This window comes from Salvelinus sp. IW2-2015, unplaced genomic scaffold (genome assembly GCF_002910315.2).
Source record: "Salvelinus sp. IW2-2015 unplaced genomic scaffold, ASM291031v2 Un_scaffold7373, whole genome shotgun sequence".
Classification (NCBI taxonomy): domain Eukaryota; kingdom Metazoa; phylum Chordata; class Actinopteri; order Salmoniformes; family Salmonidae; genus Salvelinus; species Salvelinus sp. IW2-2015.
This window is the reverse complement of record NW_019948633.1, coordinates 2,929-10,043: the sequence shown is the minus strand read 5'-3', so window position 1 is coordinate 10,043 and position 7,115 is coordinate 2,929. Positions and strand designations below refer to the sequence as shown.

The 7,115-nt window shown below is 52.2% G+C and overlaps 3 long non-coding RNA genes across 7 annotated transcripts; 1 reads left to right on the top strand and 2 right to left on the bottom strand.

The window, feature by feature from the left end:
• Positions 1-237: 237 nt before the first annotated feature.
• LOC139027084 (uncharacterized) lies at positions 238-1,218 on the bottom strand. 4 transcript variants are annotated; one of them, XR_011479116.1, is made up of 2 exons: positions 1,161-1,218; positions 238-566 (listed from the first exon to the last, which is right to left on the bottom strand). It is a non-coding gene; the product is annotated as an uncharacterized lncRNA (long non-coding RNA). The 4 variants fall into 4 exon arrangements; XR_011479115.1 differs by lacking the exon at positions 1,161-1,218 and adding an exon at positions 970-1,054; XR_011479118.1 differs by lacking the exon at positions 1,161-1,218 and adding an exon at positions 716-768.
• A 1,485-nt stretch (positions 1,219-2,703) lies between these two features.
• On the top strand, positions 2,704-3,386 carry LOC139027083 (uncharacterized). Of its 2 annotated transcripts, XR_011479114.1 has the most exons (4): positions 2,741-2,763; positions 2,798-2,835; positions 3,204-3,250; positions 3,296-3,386. It is a non-coding gene; the product is annotated as an uncharacterized lncRNA (long non-coding RNA). The 2 variants fall into 2 exon arrangements; XR_011479113.1 differs by having other exon boundaries at positions 2,704-2,835.
• Positions 3,387-4,525: 1,139 nt separating this feature from the next.
• On the bottom strand, positions 4,526-5,003 carry LOC112079250 (uncharacterized). The gene is made up of 3 exons (XR_002895897.2): positions 4,951-5,003; positions 4,624-4,689; positions 4,526-4,541 (listed from the first exon to the last, which is right to left on the bottom strand). It is a non-coding gene; the product is annotated as an uncharacterized lncRNA (long non-coding RNA).
• Positions 5,004-7,115: the final 2,112 nt, after the last annotated feature.

The window sequence follows — 7,115 nt, the reverse complement described above, 5'->3', positions numbered from 1 at the left end:
CGGGACAGAGAGAGGACAGAGACGGGACAGAGAGAGACAGAGACGGACAGAGAGAGGACAGAGACGGCAGGAACAGGACAGAGACAGAGAGAGGACAAGAGACGGGACAGAGACAGACATTACTAAAGAGTGTTGATATTGTCTGAGATTGTCGCCATACGTTTGACTGACTGACACATCGTAGAAAAATAAAATGAGGCATATAGCGAAAGAAGGAATGACAAAGTACTGCAAGAATTCAATGAATAGATATACAATGTTTTTCTTTATAGCTATAAATACGGTAATATACACAATGTGGTACAAAAATATTAAAACACTTTGCAAAGAAAACTAAATGATTTGAAGAACTGATCAGGTACAATAACTAGTCTCTGTGGAGAAGTTCACCTCGGGGGAAGATGGAGGGGGAGACAGAGAATACAGGTGAAAGAGAGCGAGACCTCAGAGGTAGGCTACAGCGTAAGATAGATTACCCCTCAGACAGATGGTCTGTCTCATCCAGACAGGATAGATTACCCCTCAGTAACAGATGTGGTCTGTCTCATCCAGACAGGATAGATACCCTCAGTAACAGATGTGGGGTCTGTCTCATCCGACAGTAGATAACCCCCTCAGTAACAGATGTAGTCTGTCTCATCCAGACAGGATAGATAACCCCCCCTCAGTGAACAGATTGGGTCTGGGTCTGTCTCATCCAGACAGGATAGATTACCCCCTCAGTAACAGATGTGGTCTGTCTCATCCAGACAGGATAGATAAACCCCCTCAGTAACAGATGTGGTCTGGGTCTGTCTCATCCAGACAGGATAGATAACCCCCTCAGTACAGATGCTGGGTCTGTCTCATCCAGACAGGTAGATAACCCCCTCAGTAACAGAAATTGGTCTGGGTCTGTCTCATCCAGACAGGATAGATAACCCCCCCTAGTACAGATGTGTCTGTCTTCATCCAGACAGGATAGATAACCCCTCCCTCAGTAACAGATGTGGTCTGTCTCATCCAGACAGGATAGATAACCCCCTCAGTAACAGATGTGGTCTGTCTCATCCAGACAGGGATAACCTCCCTCAGTAACAGATGTGGGTCTGGTCATCCAGACAGGAGATAACCCCCCCCTCAGTAACAGATGTGGTCTGTTCTCATCCAGACAGGATAACCCCTCCCTCAGTAACAGATGTGGTCTGTCTCATCCAGACAGGATAGAAACCCCCCCCCCTCAGTAACAGATGTGGTCTGTCTCATCCAGACAGGAAGATAACCCCCCCTCCAGTAACAGATGTGGTCTGTCTCATCCAGACAGGATAGATAACCCCCCCTCAGTAACAGATGTGGTCTGGGTCTGTCTCATCCAGACAGGATAGATAACCCCCCCCCTCCCCTCAGTAAACAGATTGTCTGGGTCTGTCTCATCCAGACAGGATAGATAACCCCCCCCTCAGTAACAGATGTGGTCTGTCTCATCCAGACAGGATAGATAACCCCCCTCAGTAACAGATGTGGTCTGTCTCATCCAGACAGGATAGATAACCCCCCCCCCTCAGTAACAGATGTGCGTCTGTCTCATCCAGACAGAAGATAACCCCCCCCCCCCTAACAGATTGTGGGTCTGTCTCATCCAGACAGGATAGATAACCCCTCCCTCAGTAACAGATGGGTCTGTTCTCATCCAGACAGGATAGATAACCCCCCCCCCTCAGTAACAGATGTGGCTGTCTGTCTCATCCAGACAGGATAGATAACCCCCCCATAAAACAGATGTGGTCTGTCTCATCCAGACAGGATAGATAACCCCTCCTCAGTAACAGATTGTCTGGGTCTGTCTCATCCAGACAGGGATAGATAACCCCCCTCAGTAACAGATGTGGTCTGGGTCTGTCTCATCCAGACAGGATAGATAACCCCCCCCTCAGTAACAGATGTGGGTCTGTCTTCATCCAGACAGGAAGTAACTCCCTCATAACAATGTCGGGGTCTGTCTCATCCAGACAGATAAGATAACCCCCCCCTCAGTAACAGATGTGGTTTGGTCTGTCTCATCCAGACAGGATAGAAACCCCCCCCTCAGTAACAGATGTGATCTGTCTCATCCAACAGGAAGATAACCCCTCCTCAGTAACCAATGTCTGTCTCATCCAGACAGGATAGATAACCCCCTCCCTCAGTAACAGATGTGGTCTGTCTCATCCAGACAGGATAGATGAACCCCTCCTAGTAACAGATTGGGTCTGTCTCATCCAGACAGGATAGATAACCCTCCCTCAGTAACAGATGTGGTCTGGGTCTTGTCTATCCAGACAGGAAGATAACCCCCCCCCTCCCTCATAACAGATGTTGGTCTGGCGTTGCTCATCCAGGACAGGAGATAACCCCCCTTCAGTAACAGATGTGGTCTGTCTCATCCAGACAGGAAGATAACCCCTCCCTCAGTAACAGATTGGTCTGTCTCATCCAGACAGGAAGATTAAACCCCTCCCTCAGTAACAGATGTGATCTGTCTCATCCAGACAGGATAAAGAGAATACTCAGTTGCAGTCTGGATTAAACCATAAAATATAAAATAACCTTCAACAGAACAGATTTGTGAATTGTGCAGTAGATATAGAGTGTGAAGTCCCATCAGGCAATACGGTAGACGTTGTGCTTGCTGACGTGAATGAGACAGGACCAATGGTCCGGTCAGGGGTGATGTGGTAGTGATGAGGGCCTGGTCGGGTCAGGAGTTTTTGTGGAGTGATGAGGGGACTGGGTCGGGTCAGGAGTGTTGTGGTAGTGATGAGGGCCTGGGTCGGGTCAGGGTGTTGTGGTAGTGATGAGGCCTGGGTCGGGTCAGGGGTGATTGTGGTAGTGATGAGGGTACCTGGGTCGGGGTCAGGCAGTGTTGTGGTAGTGATGAGGGACTGGTCGGGTTCAGAGTGATGAGGGGCCTGGGTCGGGTCAGGAGGTTGTGGTAGTGATGAGGGACCTGGTCGGGTCGGGGTGTTGTGGTAGTGATGAGGGGATGGGTCGGGCTCAGGGGTGTGTGGTAGTGATGAGGGCCCTGGTCGGTCAGGGGTGTGTGGTGTGATGAGCCTGGGTCGGGTCAGGAGTGTGTGGTAGTGATGAGGGGACTGGGTCGGGTCAGGAGTGTTGTAGGTAGTGATGAGGGTCCCTGGTCGGGTCAGGAGTGTTGTGGTAGTGATGAGTGACCCTGGGTCGGTCAGGTGATGTGGTAGTGATGAGGGACCTGGGTCGGGTCAGGAGTGATGTGGTGTAGTGAGAGACCTGGGTCGGGTCAGGAGTTTGTGGTAGTGAGGTGGGTGAGGAGGACCCTGGGTCGGGTCAGGAGTGTTGTGGTAGTGATGAGGGACCCTGGGTCGGGTCAGGAGTTTGTGGTAGTGATGAGGGACCCTGGGTGGTCCAGGAGTGTTGTGTAGTGATGAGGGGGCCTGGGTCGGGTCAGGAGTGTTGTGGTAGTGATGAGGGGACCTGGGTCGGGTCAGGTAGTGATGAGGGCCTGGGTCGGGTCAGGAGTGTTGTGGTAGTGATGAGGGGACCCTCGGTCGGGTTCAGGAGTGTGTGGTAGTGATGAGGGACCTGGGTCGGTCATCAGGAGTGTGTGGTAAGTGATGAGGGACCTGGGTCGGGTCAGAGTGTTGGTAGTGATGAGTGGGGCCCTGGTCGCGAGTTCAGAGGTGTTCGGGTAGTGATGAGGGGACCTGGGTCAGGTGTTCAGTGAGTATGGGGCCCTTGGTCGGGTCAGGGTGATTTGGTTAGTGATGAGGGCGCCTGCGGTCGGAGAGTGATGAACATGGTAGTAGATGAGGGCCTGGTCGCGTTCAGGAGTGTTGTGGTATGAGTTGAGGGACCCTGGTCGGGTCAGGAGTGATGTGTAGTGATGGAGGTGGCCCTGGGTCGGGTCAGGATGGTGGTAGTGATGAGGGCCTGTCGGGTCAGTGACAGTGTAGTGTGAGGGCCCCCCGCCACTGGTCGGGTCAGGTTAGTGTGTGGTAGTGAGAGGGGCCTGTCGGTCCAGGTGATGGACAGGCGTGTCAGGTTGTGTAGTGATGAGGGCCCTGGGTCGGTCCAGGAGGTTGTGGTAGTGATGAGGAAACCTGTCGGTCAGGATGGTGTCGAAGGGCTTAGTCGGTCGGGTTGATGGTAGTGATGAGGGCCCTGGGTCGGGTCAGGATGTTGTGGGTAGTGTAATGATTCGGGCCGGCATTTGTGGCAGGATGGAGGCCTGGGGGTCAGAGGAGTAGGCTCTCGGGTAGTTCTATATGTACCCTGTTAGATGACTGATAAGGACCTTGTATAATTGTATACCTAGTTGAAAGCAATACAAAGCCAAGCAGCAGACAGGAAGTCCTGGAAAAACAGGGAAACCATTAAAAGGAGCTCAAAATCAACTCAGTACACCTTGTTGTCTGTACTATGGAACCAGTGACTGTCTACATCTATCCACTACAAAAATTGGCTGCCCCAGGACTGCAGGCCATTGTGCAGTATCGTCTGTCGCAGTCCTAGGGGGCGTCATCGGCCTTCACCCCTCCCTCCATCCTCTCCTCCTTCCTAGCTGTTAACGGCCAGTATCTTCTGTCCCCTCCCAGGGGGCGTCATCCTGCCTCCTGCCTCCCTCCATACCTCCTCGTTCCAACGGCCAGTAGCTGTCTGTCGCCTCCAGGGGGCGTCATTCTGCCTCACCCCTCCCTCCATCCTCTCCCTTCCTAGCGGTGTTAACGGCAGTATCTGTCTGTCGCCTCCAGGGGCGTCAATCCTGGCCTTCCTTGCCTTCCCTCCAACTCTCCTCGTTTCCAACGGCCAGTTAGCTGTCTGTCGCCTCCAGGGGGCGTTCATCCTTGCTCACCCCCCCTCCCATCCTCTTCTCGTTTCCCAGCGGTTGTTTGTAACGGGCCAGTAGCTGTCTTCGCCTCCAGGGGGCGGACCATCCTGCCTCACCCCTCCCTCCACCTCCATCCTCTCCTCGTTCCAACGGCCAGTAGCTGTCTGTCGCCTCCAGGGGCGTATCCTGCCTCACCCCTCCCTCCCTCCCTCTCTAGCGTGTTGTAACGGCCAGTAGCTGTCTGTCGCCTCCACGTGGGCGTCATCCTGCCTCAACCCCTCCCTCCATTCCTTCTCCTCGTTCCAACGGCCAGTAGCTGTCTGTCGCCTCCAGGGGGCGTCATCCTTTGCCTCACCCCTCCCTCCATCCTCTCCTCGTGCCTAGCGTTGTAACGGCCAGTAGCTGTCTGTCGGCCTCCAGGGGGCGTCATCCCCATGCCTCACCCCTTCCCTCCTCTCCTCGTTCCAACGGCCCAGTAAGCTGTCTGTCGCCTCCAGGGGCGTGCATCCGTGCCTCACCCCTCCCTCCTCCTTCTCCTCGTTTCCTAGCGTTGTAACGGCCGTGTAATTTGGCGTCCTCCAGCCTTCGTAAAAACAACTGTTTTGTCTCTTCTGAATTTAAGGCAACTTATATGTTTGTGATGATTTTAATAAAAAACGTTTTCTTAAAAATAAAAAATTTTAAATGTGACAAATGTTTGAATTACAAACCTCTATGTCCGTATCCGGTAAAACGCGTGTATAGAAAATATATTAAATATGCTTTTTTCTATTTTTTTTAAATGTACAAAATGTTCCCGAGCTCGCTCTTCCACCCGAACGAGCTTCCTGTGTTTCTCTTTTCAAAATTGTTCTGTACATCCCTCGTTCAAAACAACCTGCCTGCCTCTCCTCTCCGTCTCTCCTCCACTCTTTTAGAAACCACAATATCAACAACTGTTCTGTATCACAACGAAGGGGTTTCAGGAGGAGTCTGTGCAGGGTGAGGGGGGCGGGGGTAGAGGTGCGTGAGAGTAGGAGCGCGTCCGATATAGGGGGAGGGGGGGCAGCTCTCACAGTTCTCCTTCCGTTTGACAGGTATTGCTGCGGGGCGTCGGGGCGGGGGAAAAGGGCTCGAGTCGTAGTTCAGGTCGCTGGTGGTAACCTTTGGCCGACGCCGGGAGTTAGAGGTGGGCGCGGGGCGGCGTCCCTTGTGAGTGTAGTCGCTGTCGCAGACGTTCCGTGGAGCAAGGGTTGTGGGAGGGGCGGAAGTGGCGTAGTGTAGGTGACGGTAACTGGGGACAGGAAGGAGAACAGACATTTAATAACCCTGACAGGAGAAGAGGGTGGGGTCTTCCAGACAAGTACCAACCTGTTGTACATTTAACAATGACTGGACTGTTTGAAGAGAGACGGACTCAGAAACCAGTCAGAACCAGAAGCCGAACAGCAACTGATCAGACCAGTAGCTTGTAATGTTGACTTAGTCTTCCTGGATCTCTCCATATATTTAGAGCTTATGTCTTTTCCGTCTGTCTGATTAAGGGTTGTGTGTAACGTGTGTTACAGGGTTACCTGTATGAACGGTGTGTTGTAAGAAGCGGTATGGACCTGTATGAACGGTGTGTTGAAGAGCAGTATGTACCTGTATGAACGGTTGTGTTAGGAAGCAGTATGTACCTGTCATGAACGGTTGTTGAGGGAGCAGTATCGGTACCTGTATGAACGGTGTGTGGGAGGAGCAGTATGTACCTGTATGAACGGTTTGAGGATCAGTATGGTACCTGTATGAACGGTGTGTGAAGGAGCAGTATGGTACCTGTATGAACGGGCTGTGGTTGAGAGCAGTATGGTACCTTTTATGAACGGTGTGTTGAGGAGCAGTATGGTACCTGTATTGAACGGTGTGTTGTAGAGCAGTAATGGTACCTGTATGAACCGGTGTGGTTGAGGAGCAGTATGGTACCCGTATGAACGTTGTGTTTGAGAGCAGTATGTACCTGTATGTAACGGTGTGTTTGAGGAAGCAGTATGGTACCTGTATGACGGAGTGTGTTGAGGAGCAGCTATGGTACCTGTATGAACGGTCTGTGTTGAGGAGCAGTATGGTACCTGTATGACGGACTGTGTTGAGGACGGTATGGTACCCCTGTATGAACGTGTGTTTGAGGAGCAGTATGGGCTACCTGTATGAAACGGTGTGTTGAGGAGCAGTATGGTACCTGTATGAACGGTGTGTTGAGGAGCAGTTATGGTACCTGTATGAACGGTGTGTTGAGGCAGTATGGTACCTGTAGAACGGTGTGTTGGGAGGA